Consider the following 22,008-nt stretch of genomic DNA (forward strand, 5'->3'; position numbering starts at 1 on the left):
AAAAACATATTAGTAGTTTTTAAGGAAAATCACAGTTTTGCTCATTTCAGAACATTCTGCTAGTCAAATGGTGTAGAAGTGTTCAGACCTTTTCCAAAAAGCCTAACTTTGACCTTTCATTATTAAAGTCACATACACCATAACTTATTTAACAGTTCCTTTGTCAATACTTGCACCATCACACGCACTTTAATGAATGCAAGTCTTGTGGTTTAGGCAATAAAACAACAAACAGAAAGCAAATCACTGAAAACAAAACAATTTTGGTTGAGATAATGTGTCCACTTAATTTAACCTGAGGTATTTGTTGAAGCAACTTGAATGCCAGATGGGTAACCACGCAATCACCTGGAAGGCTGATTGAAAAATGAAAGGTATCTTAAAAAATAAAAAGGAGAATCAAGGCGACACCATTTCCCAGCAAAGAAGGGAACATATGGCAAACATTCAGCAAACTTTTTGCAAACATTGACTGAAGGCCAAGGGAACAATTACCACTCCAAGAATATTTCCAAAAGGCTACCATTTACCAGTTAGAGTGAAGCCAGTTGATTAAATCAAACTGTAGCTTAATGGGAGAAGAGCGATAACTTTCTATTTTCCAAAAACAATCTGAGGCTGTATTTTACAAGTGTCTTAGAGTGCCATTTTAGTCCTAAGTGCTGAGAAACTGTGGAATTTAGTCTTATTCTCAAACTTAAGAGCACAGCTATTTATCAACCTCCTCAAGTCTGAGGATCACTACTCCAAATATTTAAGAGACCTGCAGAGGTGTCCTAAGTGGTTAGGAGTTGTCTGTAGAGCTAGGCTATTCAACTCGGTCCCACAAGGGCCACAATCCAGCAGGTTTTCAATGTCTTTCTGCCTTGTTAGTCATCTAATTTATAAATTGGAAAGAAAAGGCAAGGCAACTTTAGTTGTTGAACAATTAGGCAACTACACAATTCAAAGTTCTTTCCATAAGAAATCAAGTAAAAGCAGCGAGTTCTACACTTTGAGAGTGAAACACTTGATAAGTAACTTTTAAGTGCAGCATTTAGCAAGGTTTTTTTTACTCATAAGTCAACTCTTAACAGTGTTCTTAGGAGTAATTCTAAGAAGTTTGATAAATACGGCCACTGGAATTTAACATAATTTGAAATCAGGACTACATGGAGTTGGTATTTAAGGAAAGGAAAAAGTTGTCTCAATCACTTTCATTTTAAAAGTAAGCTTACTACAATACATTGGTCTGGAGCTAGCCTGCTATCTTTCAAAGTTTGTATTTGAAAACACACTACGTAATGGTCCTCCTATCATCAACAGAAAAGTATCCATCTTCGTAGCCAGAATTTGCAGAATTTGGGCTGCCAAGTTAAATAAGCAAAGATGTTGATATGAATAAGAAATGGATTCATTCAGTGAAGATATTGGTTTTGGAGGGATACTCAATAATTCAGAAAAAAACAACAACAACAACAACAACAAAAAAACCCAAATGCAACCTTTTCTGTGTGTGTGTTGCAGAGCTAAATAAACAATTTTACATCACAGTTTCCATGGGATTGTATGTGTGTGTACCATACCTGTATATCATGTGTAAGTAATAACTAATCACCAACTCCCACCTCATTTTCACCAAGCAGTTTAAATTTTACAATCTTTCACCAGGGACAGGAATGATTAATAGATGCACTGCTGCCACAATTTGTCAGGACCGACTCACTCCCTTCTGCCACTTCTGTGTCACATTGGTCAAGAGTTTGACTGTGAGTTGTGATCTCAAAGTAGTCTGTCCATCACTCCATCCCTTCTCTTCTGCTTATCAAGGGTTGGGTCACAGGAGCAGCAGCCTGAGCAGATAAGCCTAGACTTCTCTTCCTGGCCACTTCTTCAAGCTCCCCTGGGGGAATCCCAAGATGTTCCCAGGCCAGCTGAGAGACGTGCTCCTTCCACTGTGTATTGGGTCTTTCTTGAGGTGTCCTCCCGGTGGGAAGTGCTCAGAAAACCTCCCCAGGGAGGTGTTCAGGAGGAATCCTAGCCAGATGCCTAAGCCACCTCATCTGGCTCCTCTCGATGTGGAGGAGCAGTGGGTCTGCTCCGAGCCTGTTCTGGATGACCAAGCTCCTAAGTTGGATCAGTTGAAATGAACTCTACTCTGTCACTTGGGCTGGTCTGAGATCTTTCACTCTGTATCCTCAGCAGACATAACTTCTGTGTCACAGAGTTGATAACACTGCACATTTCCATTATAATTTTCTAACTTAATTTCACTTAATCACCTTTGGTAAAGTGATAATACAGGTAAAAAAACAAAACAAAACAAAATACACTGAGTAAACTGTACTACAGAAACAACAGAAAGATAGTGTGGGTTTATGATTTCATGCAGTATGATGGAAAATATGTCTCTTAAAAAAAGAAAATGATAATTAACAGAAAGCACATCAAAAAATATCAAATGTGTGTAGAAGCTTTTATTCCTTCCACAGTGACTGAAAAACACACCAAAAGGGACCGTATTTGGCCTCTCTATTGTAATTATAGTTATTATAGTAATTACTTTTGACTGTACATATGCCAAATGTTTTGTTAGGAACTTTATGATATACCCAGACCAGATAAGACCACAAGTCTGTGGTCAAGTGTAGACCCTCCCTTGCCAGTTGGTGCTTGCGTGCAGAGAGAAATCCTGTGGAGCGTCCTGACTCACTTATATATTCTGTGCCCTGAGGGAAGTGATGAAGTCACCAACTCATGTGTAAGAATGCAAGAGATACACTTTCAAAGTAAACAGATGTGAAGTAAAAAGGATCTTTTTCAGAGTCATGCATTTCTATTCTTATCCAAACATACAGCTGTTGTCTGGCACACCATCTGTACGTTGCGTTTAGCATGCACAGAGCATCTTTCAGTGCACTGATCTAAGTGAAAAAGCTCTTCACATCCCCTCTCTTCTTGCATAAATAGTTTATGTGTGAATGTGTGCTTGCAGTGACACCATGTGTGAATTGCCCGTGCGTGTTTATTTATGCAGTCATGTGTGTTTCTTTTGGCAGGCACATGTGTCTAAGTGACAGGGGGTGTGTATGCACACTAGTATTATGTTTTCACAATGACCTAAAGCCAAGGCTGAGTAACCTGCTACCATTGCTGCTGGGTTCTTCTTACAGGAGGCTTCAGCTTCAGCCTCAATAGAAATAAAACATGTTTACTTTTTTTTATTTTATTTTAAAAATTCCTGAAATAGTGCCATGTTGATTAAACAGAAAAATAAATGGTCATAACTTTTAAGAAAATAAATTTTTATCCTTGATAAATACTTGACTGATATTAACATAACAGAAAAAGAGAAAACATTCATCTTCAAGTGAACAAATGTTGTATGTGAATGTTAGGAACACCAGGTCTGGGCTTGTGAGCTGCGTTTATTTGAACAGTGGCTTTTTATTTTGATAGAGAACAGGTCCCCAAGTGACAGAAGATTTGAGCTAAAACAACATCATACTGGTGAATGAGATTTATTATTCTGTGACATGTACAAACACGTTTGCATCACTTGTTAGACATTTTCTAATGTTTTCAATGAGGTCAAACTGTTGTTTGAGGCCTAAATGGACACTCACCATGCCTGTAAACAACAGCATATTTTAAATGGATGTCATATGTCAGAATATGGCAATATAAACTAAAATATGAACTCATCTAAAAAATGGATACTTAATTCTGAAAAAGTGGCAAATTATAAAACAACATAAAGCTTTATTAACTAGAGGGGTTCAAGAGGAGTGGCTCTGTTACATTGCTAGGTGCTAGGTACATTGCTGTTCTGAATAACAGAATTTAGCAAAATGCAGACATGTTTAGTCAGTGTTTTGGTAAATTTTGACTTTGCATACCAAACTGTCAACAACAACAACCACAACTGCTGAATTTACTTTTTTTTTTTTAACAGCTTTTCAAAAAACTTTTTAATGACTCAGTGGCACACAAAGCAATAAAGTTACTGTGATTAAAAGCATAAATTATTCATAATCCAACAAACATGACCACATAATTCATACTGTGATCAGATTCTTCATGTGATGTGTGTAGAAAAAAATGTAGATGAGGTAAAAGACACTGAGGGTGAGACAAACTTAAGCCTTTGAACACGTTGTGTTTGTGAGCCTTCATTGATACGAATGGTTACGGCATCACTTATTAGCATGTGTTCATTACTATAAGCTAAACCAATTAGCCTGAATAAATAAATCTAAATAAAAGTCCACTTTGTTAAAAAAATAAATAATAATAATCTTACCAAAGAATGGGTCAAACTTTAATTATAGTTTCTGTGATTTTTTTTTCAATTTAATCAAGAAAATGACTACTCATACTTGACATATCAAGCTTGATAACAATCACAATATTATTTATTTATCTATTTAAAATTATTAAAATTGTACACTGAGAGTATTTAAATAAACCGTATAAATTTTTAAAAATCTATCGTGAGGGTGGTCAGATGCAAGTCTGTCAGTTTTCTTACCTTTGTGTTAAGTTAAAATAATAACCTCTAGTATTAACATACATTTACATAACTGAATATTTACAACATGCTCCTTGTCATTTTATAACTTAAAACTACAGTAACATCTATTGAGACAAGTTTGCAAGGTCCTGATGTTCTTCATGTGTAGCCATGTATGTTTCTACAGCACCTCTGCATCATTCAGTCAGATCAGGGCTCCACAGGTGGGTCCTGTTTTGATTTAGTTCCTAAAAGAATCACATGTATGTACCTCTACTAACAAAAGGTCAGTACTCCAATCATTTCACTCTGCAAGGTGCTGCTTATAAGCTGTCATGAAAGGTGTTATATTCTTTGCAGCAATCTCCTGGAGCAGTAGCATCAGTGCCACAGACTCAAAGTAATAAACAAACTGGCTGGCTCTGTGCTTAAGGCCAATAAGAATGTTGCACAAACTGCTCAACAGTATCCTTCCCACAACAAATTGATAAAAGTGAGTGTCTTCAGTCAGAGGTTTCTTCAGCTCACTGCAATAAAGACCAGGCCATAGCAGTATTCCTGCTCACAATAATTTTCTCTTCACTAGGAGAGGGGGCTCCTAGATGTTGTTAATGTTAATAGATTTCTTCACTAACAATCATATTCGATTTTGGGATTAATAAAGAACTATTCATGTCAGTCAATCTATGATGTTATTTTTGACACAGGTAGTTTCAGCTAGTTCTTCTTCTCTTGCATGGCTTAGTTCTGGTAATGAGGTCAACAGCAGTCACTTTAAATATGCACTTATTATATAAAATGCAGGTGTCAACAAAATTTTGGGCATTACAGTCTCTGAATGTTATTGTAAACATGTAACATCAAGGATGACTTGATTCAGGCTGGATCAGAGAAGACAACACAAAAGGAAGATTTAATCAAATTTGCTTTCTCAAGGCCAAAACCTACAGATTAAATCATTTCAAAGTTATCAGCCGAGCTTGCAGACTTGACAAGTTATGTTTAAGTATATCATCCTAATCATTCTTTTATTTTTGCCATTAAAGCTACTGAATGTTTAGATCACATTGCAAACAGATTTGTTAAATGTGTTTTCAAGACAATTATATCTAAAGATAAGCCTTGTGCTAACATAACTAATTCATCGTTTTTATACCTCGTGGGATTCTACTGTGATCCAAATTCAATGTGACAGCAACAGAGAACACGCAAGGCACATTCACATGATCTCATTGGGCCCCTCTTGTATATACAGTCTTTTCAGGTTCTTTACAAATACTTGATCTGCGCTAACACTTCAGTTTGATCTGTGTTATTTATTCATGGTCTTTTCCACCAGGGAAGAATCGAAGAGGAAACAGGGATCATTTTTAGTGTGCTTTTTCCTCATTCATTTTTGAAAGCGGAGGCCAGCGAGTACATGCTTTTAACACCATTTGCAACATGTTCCGCTCGACCTAAAATGACTCTTGCTCCACTGGATCTGCGTTCCACTTTCTTGAAGCCTGACAGGGAATGAGATGGTGTAGAGAAATGCTATGGGTCCTGCTGACGAATTTACTTTAACTCAAGCCGCACACACACGCACATATTACATACTTGTCCTTGTCAGCTTGGGAGATGGGGAGTGACACAAGGAGCAATTTTTCTAAAATATTGATCAGCGAGGGTCAACCATTTCCTCACGAGAAGCACTATTTGTGGAAAAGGGCTAACCCCTCTGGTCCTGTGGTTTTCCCCCTGGAAGAACCTTTAGCTTGACTGATGGGCCCAGAACCAGAAGAAAATGCCAATTTTGGGCTGAACTTTTTTGTGGACATCAAGTTGGGAATATACTGACAATGATTCATACTTAATCAAGAACAAAAGTACAGAATAAAGGACAATAGGAAATGCTTATGTCAGGTTAAAATGAATAATGCTTTAGCTTAGACATTTACTTTCCTGCAGTAAAGAAAGAAAAACTACTTTGTAACACATACTTACTGCAGCATAAATATATGTCTTAAAGGAGTCATCACCCTGAAATTGCACTTTTTCAAGTTAAAACACGTGTATTGGTGTTGGACTGAAGTGTTAACTTCCCTGAAAGCCTTTCTTTCGAAGACAGTTGAGTTTTTCCATGTGAACTCTTTGTTCACAGCAGAACTGCCAACAAGGGTAAACTCTCGCAAATGCGTGATTTTAATTTGCTCCTGGGATTTCGTCATTGCAGGTGGCTATTTGAATAGGCCAGCCCCTCTTCCACACCTAAAATCACCTGCTCAGCCTGCCACAGCAACAAGTTGGGTGAAGATGTATGTGTACCTGCATCTCTGCCTGCTGCGCTCTATTTGCGCCTGAATGTTTCAGTAATTTGGGACAATTTCAGGCGAAGATGGCATCAACGCCACAGGGCAATTCCAGCTTTGAGCGGCTCACCATCAATGCAGTCAGTAAGTGTCGCTACTGATGTTGTGCTTTACTGTGTCTGAGACGTCAGTTAAGCTGATGCTAAAGCTAATGCTAAAGCTAATGCTAAGGGACGAGCCTTAGAGTGTGTCTCAAACCGCGCACTTACATGAGTGCACTGGAAGGTAGTGCGTAGTGCGCACTAAGCACTACCTTCTGTAGTGCACACTATCGTGGGTAAGTCCTAATCCAAATTTAGCACTAATGTTTTGCACTTACCGGTAGTGACGTACCAGCTTAGCAGCGCCGCTCTGTTAATATACTTTTTTTTTTCTTCCAAAATCACGTTAACATACGTGTTTGCTTATCATCATACTTTTATGCTATTAAATGCCTTTTAAAAGGCCTCATTAGTCAAACAAATAACCGTGGCCTCCACTGTATTAATCTATCTCAGTTGATAATAGAAACCATCAGCACACGTTCATGTGTCTTTGCATGTCTCCCCCATACTTGTTAGTATAAAGCGCAATTTAAAACACTAAAAAACAGCTTTTAAATAAACAAAGATATCTTAACTGAATTAAAGTATGTTACATTATACATCTGTTTTCATTGCTGTTTACACTGATACCGTTCATGTCTGGCAAAAGAAAACCGATTATACTAGAAACCATCATTTAAAATATGAAATGCAGTAATGAAGACGCTAAAACAGGGATGCAGAAAACATTTTATTTAAACTTTTTATTAAAACATTTCTCTCTTGCCGCCTCCTCTTCTCCACAGCAGCGTCCTGGCCCGCAGGTGGTAAATGCCTCAGTGCCACTGCTGGCTCGGTAGTTTGATGCCACAGTGACCTATGGTGAACACAGAATGGCAGGTTATATAAAAGCAAACATTATTATGTACTTTATGGGTACTTTGCAGACGCTTATCTAAAGTGATGTACAATCAGCTACGGCTTCGTCAGCAGTACCATTGAAACGGGCCGGTTCTCTAACCAGCGGTGTTTCCTAATCAGTTTTCAGATCAAAGACCATTTCGTTTACGCCAGAGACCCCGCAGTGCTTAATCAGGAGGTTCAACAATCATGAATAAACATACGGAACCTATAGCACTAATCATTTTTAACACTTATAGTCCATCTACATCCGCGAAATCGGCAATAATGGTTCCGGTCTGAGTGAACGCTGGCGTAGCTGTCGCCGCTGCTCACCGGCTGTATACCTGGCCAGTAGCCTCAACGCTTTCTCTTGACAGCGACGGCGTTCTATTGTCAGCTGCCCACCTGTCAAACTGCTGACCCGTCAAACAGCCCACTGATCTACAGCTTACCCGCGGATCCCTGGCTTTCCAGCCTCACTCCCGAGAAGGATGACGTGGATTCTCCGTGTGTTGCTGTGGTTTGCAGCTGGCTGGCTCCTGCTGTCACTTGTCCAACTCCAAGCTGACGCACTGTTCCAGTACTCAGTTGCTGAACTTCTGAAGCTCCGACGCCATGTCGACGTTTTCCAGCCTCCTTCTGGTCTCCCCATTCCTCCGGAGATCTTCTTCCAGCCCTGCCGGAGGTACGTCCACCGTGGATCGCGTGGCAAGCAGCTTTACAACATCTCCGGGTCCTCAATACCGACCTTACTCACCTCACGCCGACGCTCTCCGATCATTCGCCGGGATGCTAACTGCGCCACCCTGGCTAGTTTGCCAAGGGCAGGTAACTCTGCCTGCAAAAGCAGCCACGCGACCGCCACCTTTGGTCTTCTGAACATACGCTCTCTCAACAATAAGGGCCTTTTAATAAGAGATCTTATTGTAGATCATAATCTTGACTTTTTATGCCTGACAGAGACTTGGCAGCTGCCTGATGATTTTATTTCTCTAAATGAGTCCGTCCCGCCGGGCTTTGCTTACGTCTGCCTGCCTCGTGCTTCTGGACGCGGTGGAGGTCTTGCATTGCTCCATCGTGAGAGCTGGAAAGTTGTGCCGATTCCTGCTGCTCCGGTCTTCTCCTCCTTTGAGTATTCTGCATCACTGCTGCCCGGTCCCTCTCCCACAGTCGTTACCACCGTCTACCGTCCTCCAAAATATAACAAGGATTTTTTGAATGATTTCTCCCTCCTCCTTACCCATCTTTCTTCCCTCTCCCACAACTTGATCATTCTAGGTGACTTCAATATTCATTTGGACAATGACAGTGCTCCTCTTTCCAGGGACTTCTCGTCCTGCCTGGACAGCTTTGGTCTTCATCAATATATTAATTTTCCAACCCACTGTAAAAAACATATTTTGGATTTAGTCTGCTGCTCTGGTATCGCCCCTACTGGTTGTAAATCTCATTCTGTTGCTTTTTCTGATCACCAGCTCGTCACTTTTAACATCAAGGTGCAGCTGTCTAAAATTATACTCCCTCGCATCATCTCCTTTCATAATATAAAGGACATAAACATCGAAACTTTCACATCTGATATCAATAATTTTCCCAGTGTATCTTCCTGTTGCTCACCTGATGACCTGGTTTCTTTTTATGACAAAAGTCTTCACACTCTCCTGGACATCCATGCTCCTCTGCGATCTAGATCAGTCTCCTTCACCCGCTCAGCACCCTGGTTTACTCCTGCCCTACGTCAACTGAAATCCCGCGGCCGTCAGCTGGAACGCCTTGCCAACAAAACTGGACTCACTATTCATAATAATATGTACAAGGACCACATCACTGTGTACAAGGCCGCTCTCTACTCAGCCAAATCTGCATACTACTCCAATTTAATCCATTCAAACAGTCATAACTCTAAAACCCTCTTCTCTCTTCTCACTTCCATCACTAAACCTCCTGATTCTCTTCCCCACCATATGCAATCTCACGATTTCTGCAACAAACTCATGTCTTTTTTCATTTCCAAAATCACAGATATCCATACACACCTCACTTCAACTGGAGCTGCAGTCGCTGGAGGTGACCCCACTACCTCCTTCCCATCTCTTACAACCACTTTTTCTAGTTTTGACCTTCCCTCAGTCCAAACCATCTCTGACATTATCCATAAATCCAAACCTTCCACATGTCACCTTGATCCACTTCCCTCCATCCTGGTTAAATCCTGCTGCTCCTCACTTGCGCCTCTCATTACCAAAATCATCCATTCTTCATTGAGTTCTGGTTTGGTCCCTTCTTCACTCAAATCTGCCTCAGTCACGCCCATTTTGAAGAAACCTGGCCTGGACCCAACCAACTTCATCAACCTTCGTCCCATATCCAATCTCCCCTTCATTTCCAAAATTTTAGAAAAATCTGTTGCCTCTCAACTTCATAATCATCTGCTGTCCAACAATATTTATGAGCAGTTTCAATCTGGCTTCCGTCCCCTCCACAGCACCGAGACTGCACTTATCAAAATTTCTGATGACCTACTCATGGCTTCCGACTCTGGACTGCTTTCCATCCTCATTCTCCTGGACCTCACAGCAGCCTTTGATACCATTTCTCACGCTACTCTTCTAAGTCGACTCTCATTTCTTGGCATCACTCACACCCCAATAGCCTGGTTTACTTCATATCTCTCTGATCGAACACAGTTCATACAACTCAAATCTCATAAATCTATTTCCTACCCTGTTTCCGCTGGAGTGCCCCAAGGTTCTGTACTGGGCCCCCTCCTTTTTATCATCTACATACTCCCACTCGGCCACATCCTTCGTAAATATAATATCAATTTCCACTGCTACGCGGACGACACCCAGCTCTACCTCTCAACTCAACCATCTGCCTCGCTCCCGCCAACCGCCCTCACCCTCTGTCTTGAAGAAATCCAGTCTTGGTTCTCATCCAACTTTCTAAAACTAAACAGCTCTAAAACGGAAGTCCTCTTGGTAGGCACACCTCACACCCTATCCAAAGCCAATAAATGTTTCATTACTCTTGATAACTCAACTGTCCTCCCCTCCCCTCAGGTTAAGAGCTTGGGTGTCGTCCTCGACAGCACATTGTCCTTCCAGTCTCACATTAATAACATCACCCGGTCCGCCTATTTCCACCTACGTAATATTTCTCGTCTCCGTCCTTCCCTCACTTCCCAAACTACTGCCATTCTTGTTCACAGCCTGATCACATCCCGCATTGACTACTGCAATTCACTTCTTTTTGGCCTCCCCAATAAGTCCCTCCAGAAGCTGCAGCTCCTCCAAAACTCTGCCGCACGTGTTATCACTCGGACCCCCATTGCTCATCATATCACTCCCATCTTGCAACAACTCCACTGGCTCCCCATCAAACAAAGGATCATCTACAAAATACTGATCATCACTTTTAAGGCACTCCATAACATGGCTCCATCTTACATCTCTGATCTCCTTCATCCACACACCCCTTCCCGCACACTGCGTTCCTCCCATACCCATCAGCTTTCCGTTCCCCCGGCACGTCTGGCAACAATGGGGAGCAGGGCGTTTAGTCGCTCGGCTCCTCATCTCTGGAATTCCCTCCCTCCTGATCTCCGTACAGTGGACTCCTTCCTTCTCTTCAAATCCAGACTCAAAACTCATCTGTTCAGACAGTCTTATCCCCCCTAAGTCCATATACATCTTTCCACAGTGTTTCCTTCCTCTATCACTTATTCTGTTTTGTGCTTTTAATGTTTTGCTTACTTTTAGTGTCTTATGTTTGTACAGTGTCCTTGGGTGCTTTGATAAGGCGCTTTTTTTAAAATAAAATGTATTATTATTATTATTATTATTAATAAAACTGCTAACATTTACGTTGCTAACTCTACTGCAGCCTCCAACAAATGATGAGATCCATAACTGTCATCAGGGATAGAAGAGATAAGAAGCATGCTGCAGTTTATATTAGAATTATGATCAAATATCTTCGTACTTACAACAGTAGAAAACAGCCTCCACCTGCATTGGTACCGCTGAGTCGGTGGCTGCCAGCTCTGAAAAACTGGTTGAAAGTCCCTCCCCTTCCGCTACATCAGCAAGATGGCGTCCGTTTAGTGCGCGTAGTGTCCATCGTATCGCACTACATTTTTGGCCGAGTTTAGGGCAGCATCCGGGTACTTTCAGTGCACTGAGTTTTTACTGAAATTTCTGTGTCAGCGCACTAAGCACTTAAATGTAGTGTTCGAAGTATAGAAGTGCGCGGTTTGGGACACACCCTTAGAGTTTATTCCTCTGCAATGTACAAATGAGCCCTGTGTTTTCTTTTTTATAAGTGGGGTTAAGTGCTCTGCCACGTAAATCTTTGTGAATGACTTACCTATTTCTTATTTTTCATGCCTGCCACCACACAGCACTATAGTATTCCTGATTGACGGTTTGTCATGATGGATGTGTGGTCACAGTTGTAGATGTAGCTTTGCTAGTCTCCCTACCACAACACAGCAGTTTTTATCATGTGATCATTTAATCTAACAAGGTGACCATAATATAGTCAGATTGTATCACCGAACCAGAACGCAAACTTTTTATTTTGCTGACATTTTCACGTCATGTATTACACTGGCTTCCAGTCAGTCACAGAATAGATTTTAAAAGCCTTCTGCTTGTTTACAAATCCCAGAATGGTTTAGGCCCAGAATACATCTGTGATATGTTCAGAGAATATAAACCTAGCAGAGCTCTTAGGTCCAAAGACTCTGGTCAACTAGTCCAGGCCAGAGTCCAGACTAAACATGGAGAAGCAGCATTTAGCTGTTATGCTGCAAACAAATGGAACAAACTGCCAGTGGAGATTAAACTTTCCCCAAATGTAGACATTTTTAAATCCAGGTTAAAAACATTTCTTTTTTCATGTGCCTATGCATGAAATCTGCACAGTAACTTTTTTTTTTTTTTTTTTTTTTTTTAACTTATCTTGCTTTTAATCATTTTAATGTAATTTATTATTTTATTGTGATTATGTGTTGATTATGTGTTGATGCCTTTTACTATTCTAAATATCTGTAATATCTTTGTTTTATGTAAAGCACTTTGAATTGTCCTGTACATGAAATGTGCTATACAAATAAACTGCCTTGCCTTGCCTTGCCTAAAAAAATTGCATTTCTTTTAATCTTTATTTATTCATTTATTTATTTTATTTTATTTTATTTATTTATTTATTTATTTATTTTAATGCACTTGTATTGCTTTCTGCACCCTACTGTAATGATTTATGTAAAGCACTTTGAATTGTCTTGTACATGAAATGTGCTATACAAATAAATTTGCCTTTGCCTTTAAAACGGGAGTTGTGATGCATGTAATCTGTACGGCTAGATTTTACTGGTAACTGGACAGAAATGAGCCCCCTGGAAGAGGCTAAAACTGATGAACTGTCAGTATTACAGAGGCTGTAGTGTAGTGTAGAGGTGGTATCTTCACTCTCAGGCTCAGTCTGGTTCAAGCATAAATGGCTAATTTCCATAAGCTGCTGCTCGGTCAGATTCACTCGTCATCACTAATCTGTTGATGTTTTGGAGACTGACGTATAGGCGAATCTTTTGTGACGTCAGTGTTTACCTTTTGCCGCATTGCATCACGGTATTGGGTGGCAAGAAGCTGCATCTGTTAGCAGGATTTCTTTGCGTTTGGAGTTTGAGGGCGATCTACTACATGGTTCACTCGTGTTGTGTGATTGGCTGTACGGCTCGTTGGGGGCCCAACAAAAAGTTTTTCCGCATTCCCACCGAAAAAGACCCCGAAAAAAGAAGGAAATGGTTACGTGCTATGATACGTGCTTTGATACCTGCAAGCCTCACTGGTACACGCAGCTGTTGTGAGTCCTATCCTGACCGCTGTTTCTACTTTAAACATTAAAGCTGCTACATGACTGCATGTTTCTCCTAGACTGGATTTGAAAGAAAAATTTTGTAAGATGTTATTATCGTTTTTCACGATAGACCAAACGCCATTTAAATTATAGTTAACAGGACCAATAAAATTGAAAAACAGTCATTAGATTTAAAATGAAAAATTCAAAGGCACTGATAAATAAAGCCTTACCCGGCTTTGCAGTCGCAGTGACATGTGATTATTTCACCGTTTTCTTGGGCGATCACCCACGGAAGATGCGAATCACGCTGTGACTCTGCTTGGCCGGGTCTGACCTCCGCTTTGAGCACGACCACTGATTTTTGTTTCACCGAAAAGATTGGCCCAACCTTTCTTGAAACAAAATAGTTATAAGCTTCGAGGCTTTTAAAAGCTTTTAACCTCTCGTGGGTGAAGGGTCCAGGGCTTTCAACTAAATAAGAATAAATATCTCCCCAGCACATCTGTGGCCAAGATGCAGGTGAGTCAGACCAGTATTTTTCGTCATCCCAGACTTCATATGGGCTTTGTATTTGTTCGATTTTGTCTGCAACACAAATTTTTAGTTTCTCTCTAAACCTCCTCTGGTCTTCGGAGCTTAGCGTACTTATATAATTTGGATTTCGCCCGCTTACTTTCTTGTTTATGCTAGCAGGTTCCGCCATCTCAACAGGTCTTCTTGCCACCCAACCACACGCGCATGCGCAAAAAGATGTAAACAAAGATTCGCCTATTGTGCATGCACTGGGCCAGCTCCCCTTCTGACTCTGGCCTCCCTGCAGCTAATCAGCGTGCACCTCATTAACATTATTTAAATTAGTCAAAAGCTTGCATGAAGTTGTGGTATGAGCAAAGGGTCAGAACAAGCTCTATGTTTGTTTGTTTTTTTTTTGTGTTTTTTTTTTGTGTAATGAGTTTTCAAAAAGATATTTAAAGACACTTAGAGGACAGTGGATACATGAAAAGACTAGGTGATGACACCTTTAAGAATATTTGTGTTTCCAATAATGAAGCATTCTCTGCACAAGACACCTCCAAAATTAAAAAAAAATGTTTTCACTTTTTTACCCAGAAACAAAAAGGACACACAACCTTCAGTTATCAGTGAACTTTGAGGTGAACCTGTTACCACTGGATGAAAATGAATGGGATCAATCTTCTCTCTTCACTTTGAGCAAAACAACACAACTGCTTTTCATATAACTGTTCCATTAACCTCAGAGGCTAACTCCCATTTGAAGTCAAAAACACATCTGAGGATGGCTGATATCTTAATTGTTGCCCCCTAAGAAAGGAATGAACTTAATGTACCATTGTTTGGTCTTTTATCTTAGCATTCTTTCCTCATCTGTCATGCATTCCCTTCCATGCCTGGAAACCGTTCTGAACTCACCATTCCACCCATTAATTTCAAGTGCACACACTTACTTCCCGACTATATGTATTTGATTGTGAGTATTCAAGGGAATGGACAACATGGTTTTAAAAATTAGTTTTAACAATGTTATTTATTTATTTTTTTATTGTCTCACACGTGCATGCATAGTTTTTTTCTTCTCCTTTCCTTAGTTCATAGCTGTATGGTCCATCAGCCCTGTCCTTTCTGTGCCAGACGGTTGTTCTGCTTTGATCAGTTATCAGCACCAAAGATGAAAAATTGCTGCATCATCAACCAAACTATAAAACTAAGGCAGACTAATTAGTCGTTTCAGCATTAATGACATATTGTGTGACAAGCAATAGTACCCTTTAATCTTAAACTGTTCAAAGGGTTGATTCATGCTCTTTCCACTTCCTACCTTTTTCCCCCCTACTGACCCATGACAGCCTTTAACTAGATCAGCCTCTAAACCTTAAGGGTTGCACATGGTTCCACAAGCAAATCTGAAATCTAATGACAAGCACAAAAATTTTGAGAGAAAATTTTAGCTTGTGGTTTTGTAATCACCTATTACATTTACTATGTACATTAATGAATCAAAATATTGTAATGGAGTCAAAGGATCTGCTAGGATTTGTGGCTTCTGTGGTGTTCGTGTACGTAGACAGCTTGTGCCCTCAAATTAGTCCAGAATGCAGAGTTTTAAGGTCAAAAAGGGACAGAGTGGGTCTTTAAAAATTTTTTATAGAGATTACAGATAAAAGAAGAATTCATCTTATAAGCTTCAATGTACCTTATATCTATCAGTGTTGCTGTTAGCTCCTACAGACAGCCATTTTTCCAACATACAAGTCCCAAAACATAACACTGTATAACTACAAAGCACCCCAAGAGACATAGTGACATTTTCTTTGTGTGTTACGTTGCAATACTTTGGCGTTTCTCCCGCAAAAAAGGAATAATCTGACAAACACGGCTAAATTTTCGGTAAAAAATACATCATAATCACAGCAGCTGATATACGATATGTCACAGCAGTCAGATGGTTTATTCTTTTTGAGCCAGAATGAGCCCAAGAGAAGCCAGCATTATGTATTATAGTGTATTTTTGACACAATTACCAATACCTTAGTTCTTAATAATAAACTGTACTGAGCAGTTAAATAATTTATAGTCATGAAAATAAATCAGAATTGGAATTTATTTAATAAATCATATCAATTGTACTTTACAGTCTAAATACAAGAGGCCAACATAGTAAAACAGCAACATGTTTAATACCATTTCAGATTACACCAAACCTCTTTGTCTGCACTAATTAATCCGTTAAATCACTACAACATTCTTCCTCCGTTAACATGGACGTGGTGTCAACTTTATGTGTGTATTAAGTTGAGCTGATGCTGAGAGGAACAGATGCAGAACAGAACACCTAAAGAAACTGAGCAAAAAGGCTTTTAAAGGTTGTGCACACTCTTGTAGTCGTGTTATCAGTGTTTGTCAGATGATTCTCTGTTTGTGAGGGAAGACAAAAGAAAGAAATCTCCCCATGTTCCCTAGGGGGCTTCGTATATAACCCTTGACAATGATGTTATGTGTTAGCTAAAAGCTTATTGGCTTACAGTTAGCTTGAGCAGGGAGGGGTCGACAAAAATAATTTTATATTAAAGAGGACAAACTGCAAACAACAATAAATGGCAAGAATCACAGTTAAAAAGGTCAAACAACCGCAGTGCTGAAAAGTTTTCGTTGTTCAAGACTTAACTACACCACAAAACAGATCTTTGTCCACTTTGAATTGAGCAACAGCAACACAACCAGGACTCTAAGGGTGCTGAAGATGTTCAGAGGGAAGGATTTCTGGAAGATTCTTGAGCGTAGAGAAGGTGCCATTACTCAGATAGCATCTGCTAGCTTTTTGAGTTATTGTTGAAGCAACTGACTTGTTTTTAAGAACGGCAGGTCCAGATAAATACGAAGGAGCATAAGCCTGTTTGAATTTAGAAAGCATGACCTGCAGTGACTTTGAAGACAACAAAACATGGCAAGAAGGCTCACTTGATATCGTTATTTCTCCTCTGCGTATATATTCCCCTTGATTTAATTTATTTTCTGCCAGTTCACCATAGTCTTCTTGCAATGTTTTGTAGTCTTCTTGCCATAGTCTTCACGTCATGTAGTTTCCATGTAATGTCACGGTCTTGCCTCTGAATGCAGACCTCATTCAGCCTCATAAGTCTGCACTTGGGTCCTCACCTCCACCTTGCACCTTGACACATTACTGATTTTAATTAGATTTTGGCAGCCATGGTTAGTGGAGTTAAGATCATAATAATGGAGTGGTGTAGCCCCCTTTCTAGATCAGTGGTCCCCAACCTATTTTCCTAGGGGACCCCCCTTCATGCATATACTAAAAAGTCATGGACCCCTTGTCCCACCCCGTGCTTAAACCATACTTGGCTTTATGCTTCAAAAGTGAGATTCTCACTGTAAATAATGTATTCTGGCTGAGTCTTGTCCTTCAATGAAGCCAAAGTTAAATAATTAAATTAACATATAGCTTAACTTTTTTTTTTCCTTAAAATAAGGACAATGTGTAGACATTAATCACAATGGCTCTTAATGTTCAAAGCCTCAGGGACCCCCTGTGCACTTTGGGGATCCCAGGTTGGGATCCACTGTTCTAAATGATCAAACACCAAATGCATTCTGAAGAATCTGTAGGCGTTTCACAATGCATGCAGGTAGACCGGTTATTAGAGTATTGCAGTTGTCAAGCTGAGACATCCATGGCCTGCAGCTGTAGTTGGGTGGCATATTAAGATACAGCCTAGTTATATTGTGTTGTAAAGTGTAAAGTTATATGACTAATGGTGATACAGATATAACAAAGTCAGAGAAAGACAATACAGGACTTTTATGTTTCTGTTTTCATGGATAGACTGATTTGCAAGGATTACAGTAAGTCATTCTTAGAGAGGTTTAGCTGAATATGGTACATGTCAGAGGTAAGTTTAGATTCATACAGAAACTGTGGGGTCATTCTGGCATTGATTATGGGTATCACCTCCACAGCAGTGATATGACAAGTCATAAATGCATATGACAAGGCCCAAGGAGGTTGTGTATACTGTTGAAAGAAGTCCCTTCAGTAAGCTTTGGGCCATCATAGTAAAGAAATGATGGGGTGCCAATGTTGCTATGTAAGGTTTTGACATGGTTTACCATGTTGAAAGCTGCAGAATAAAAAGAACCTACAAAAGGCTGTGATGCAGCTCTAGCCTTCAGGGCTTCCGTTACAGACAGCAGAACCGTTTTGTGAAGAAGGCACTCTTAAAGTCAAACTGGTTTGGACCAAGGAGCTTCTTTGTTGTAAGGACAAATCTGAGACCTGTTAGAAAACTGCCTTTTCTACAGCCTTAGGTTGGAGATTTTTGGAAGCAGAAAAGAAGTGTTCAATATTTTGTCCAAGTCCAATTTGCCTAAAAAGAGAAACCTAAACCTCTGAAATTACTGAGAAAAGTGTCTGCTAAATGACTGTAGAGTAGAATAGAATATTCATTAGTCAATATGCAAATCATGTGCAATTGTGTGCTTTCAAACATCCTTGTAGAACAAGGATGTGCATCGGTGTGTAAGTACTGCTGCAAAGCTACTGTTTACCCCCACAGTTCATGATCAATCAGCAGATTGCAGTGTTACCGCATCATTGTACACTATCTGCTCAGCTCACTTTTTGCATGAATGCTCAAATTAATCATTGAAGTAAAAAAAAAAAAAAAAAGTGTCAACGTTTTAAAAGACTTGGATACTCCACACACAACAAACAGACATACACTTTTTACAGTATTGATAACTAAGTTAAATTGAACATCTAAGAAATGTTTTAAAGTAAAGCACGCCAATAGGGATGAAAGGCAGTTTGATAATGTCTTTAAAAAGAAAAAAAACTGGAGTTCTGATGAAATTGTTTCACATGAAACAGCCACAGAGATGTAGTTTCAGGTAATTTTGTTGATCTTATTCCAGCATTATAAAGCCTTTTTGTATTTAGAGTAATAGCATAATAGGACAGCAGCCCTACAGTTGCAGAATACTAACCTATGCCTATATACGGTTCCTGAAAGCAACCTGAGCAACACAGCTAGAGGACAGAAGGTGCTGCTGTTTTTTGCTACTACATGACTTCGTTTCAACTGAAATTACTTCCTTTTTAAGTGAAATTCACTCTGACGCACACTAATAAAATTCCTTTCATACATACAAGTGAAATGTGATTTCAGAAATTTCACTATAGTGTGTGAATGATTTCAGTATTATGAAAAAGAGCATTTTAGTATAGTATATGAGGAGATTTCAGTATATTGTATAAGAGCATTTCAGCTTCCCTCATAGGAAGCTGTGTTAAACAACCGCAAGTCAGCACAATTTGAAAGAAATTTAGTGCAAACTCTACAATTAGGCTCTTCTGTTTGCAGGCTTTTTTGATTAATCTAAATCTGATTCTAATTCAGTTAGACTGTTTTTTCACTTGAAGACAGTGTCTAAGAATGGGTGTGAGAGGTGGTTAGAAGTAGGCTAATCAGTAGCAAGTTATTTGTGCAGAAGAACACAAAGACATGTCCCTAGGCCATTTCTAGTACCTTACCAAAAGTTCACTGCGCATGCTGTCTCTGCACAGACCTGCCGAGTTGAGCTCACCCTTCATTCCTCACATTTTTCCTGCCACTGTTCCCTCCTGTCCATCCCTCCTTTCTCTCCCCCTTGATCCCGGAGGGCAGCACTGCCTGCAGACTGTGACACAACGTGGGCAGATATGCCGAGAACTGTCTGGATCACATTGCCTTCTTTGACCTTCTGTTGTCTAGCACTTTAAAGTTATTTGCTCACTGCACCGTGGATCTTATTTTGTACCCACCTAGAAAGAGGTAGTTATCCATCTCTCAAGTGAATTATTTTCAGAGAAAAAGAATATTTTTACATTTTGACAGAAGACACATGGATATAATATTTCCTTACAAGTACAAACATGGGGTTCTTATTTCTTTTAAAATCCCTCACTTTTTCCTCCTTGTTTTGTTACATACCTACAAAATACAGTGGATTCCATGTGTACTAAAGGGGATCTTTTGTGGTATGTAGGTTAAAACTTTCACCTTCTGTTTTGTACAGGTGTGACTGTTGCTCACAGATCCTATTTCATGTCAAAGCCACGCACACACATTTTAACCTACAGGTGTTGTTTGCTGCTCTTCCAATTTACCTCATAAGTGTTGTACAGACCCAAAACTACACTGGCAGAAGGACATACAGTGTGCCTAATATTTCTCTCTTCCACTCCTCCTTCCTCTGTTAATGTGATAGAGGTGATCAGGTACAGATTAAGAGGAGAATCTGTGATGAGGACAGATTTAAACATGTCAAGAGGGGAGTGCCAAGGCGTCACTGCTACCATAGTGTTCAAACCTGCCCCTTGCTGAAGGCGGGAGTGTGAGGTTGCATATGTATGTGTGAATAGAAGACACTTTTTATCCAAGTATGTATCTCACCACACTAGAGCCCTCTCTACAGCTGCACTTCCATTATAGTATTTCGCAAAAAACCACAGATATTGCTAAAATTTCGACAAAGTGCAATTGCGATTTGCAGGAGCTTCCATTAGCCGTTATTACCATGAAATCTCGTCTTGTAAGACTCAACTTTGAGGAGGAAAGACATTTCTAATTCTTTGTAATAACTCTTTGATTTTGCTGTTGTTTGCTATCAAAGATGGCACATATATTTTTTCTTTAATCATTTATAAAAAGATTTCCGTCTCCTCCTGCGGCCACTCATACCGTGCCATCTTTACCTGTCATGTGACCCCTTACGTCATGTCTGGGGATGTGTATATGTGAAAAAAATGTTTCCATTACACTTTTGCGATATACTTCTATATTGACAGATCTGAAAAACCACCTCATGAGAGCATAAAAACGTTTTAGCGATATTTGAGAGGTTTTTCGAAATATCGGTGTTTCCATTACTGTTTTTTTTATTGCGATATTTAGGTTTTGCGCAGTTCTAGGTTTAATGGAAACGCACCTTATGAAGCCACAAGAACACAAAGGTTTCAGGATCAATGGCACTTTTAATCCAATCAAATGTCCATTAAGAATAAAAACATGTCATGTAAAGCTGTCAGCTGATCCAACTGGCCTCGATTGGAAAGAATTTTCAATACATCAAGGAGGGTGGTTTAAACTTTTTCACGATTGGATCAGCAGGAATAAATAACCATGAATACACTCATTCTGATGGTTTTGTCTTGTACGTTGTCTCTGCGTATGCTTGAACCATGTAGTGGTTGATGTAATGAGTTTCAGGGAATATGTGAAAAATGCCGGCAGCAAAACAGAACAGGACTGTGGCAGATACGTTTTTATTAGAAACCAAAAACAGTTAAGGATTTCTGTGCATTTTAATGGTCAAAAGGTTCAAAATAAAGAATTTCATCTTCTAACTAATTCTTATTCTTACTTTTATTCTTAACTTAACAATGTTCTCATTCATTCATTCATTCATTCATTCATTCATTCATTCATTTGTAGATTCTCGCCACCTGGTACTGCCCCCTTTTAGGAGTCTGTTTCACCTTTGGATTGTGCTACAGTCCATGCTGTTCGACCTGCTTGGCTGGCAGTGTTCCTTCATAAACTCCACTTGAAGTTCCTCTGCCAGCTGCTGCAGAAACTTATTGTGATTATTTGGCTGCCAGTGCACTTCTTCTTCTTGCACTGCTTTTCATACAAAAGCAGTGCAAAGTGCTTTACAAAATTAATTTTGAATATATTAGAAAAGAAAGAAAAAAACACAAACTATCACACATTAAAGCATAAAACATTTAACCTCAACAACACACCTGATCATACTCTTTCACACAAATTTTCACACTCACACCAACAAAGCACACACA

Source organism: Melanotaenia boesemani, chromosome 12 (assembly GCF_017639745.1).
Source record: "Melanotaenia boesemani isolate fMelBoe1 chromosome 12, fMelBoe1.pri, whole genome shotgun sequence".
NCBI classification, from domain to species: Eukaryota; Metazoa; Chordata; class Actinopteri; order Atheriniformes; family Melanotaeniidae; genus Melanotaenia; species Melanotaenia boesemani.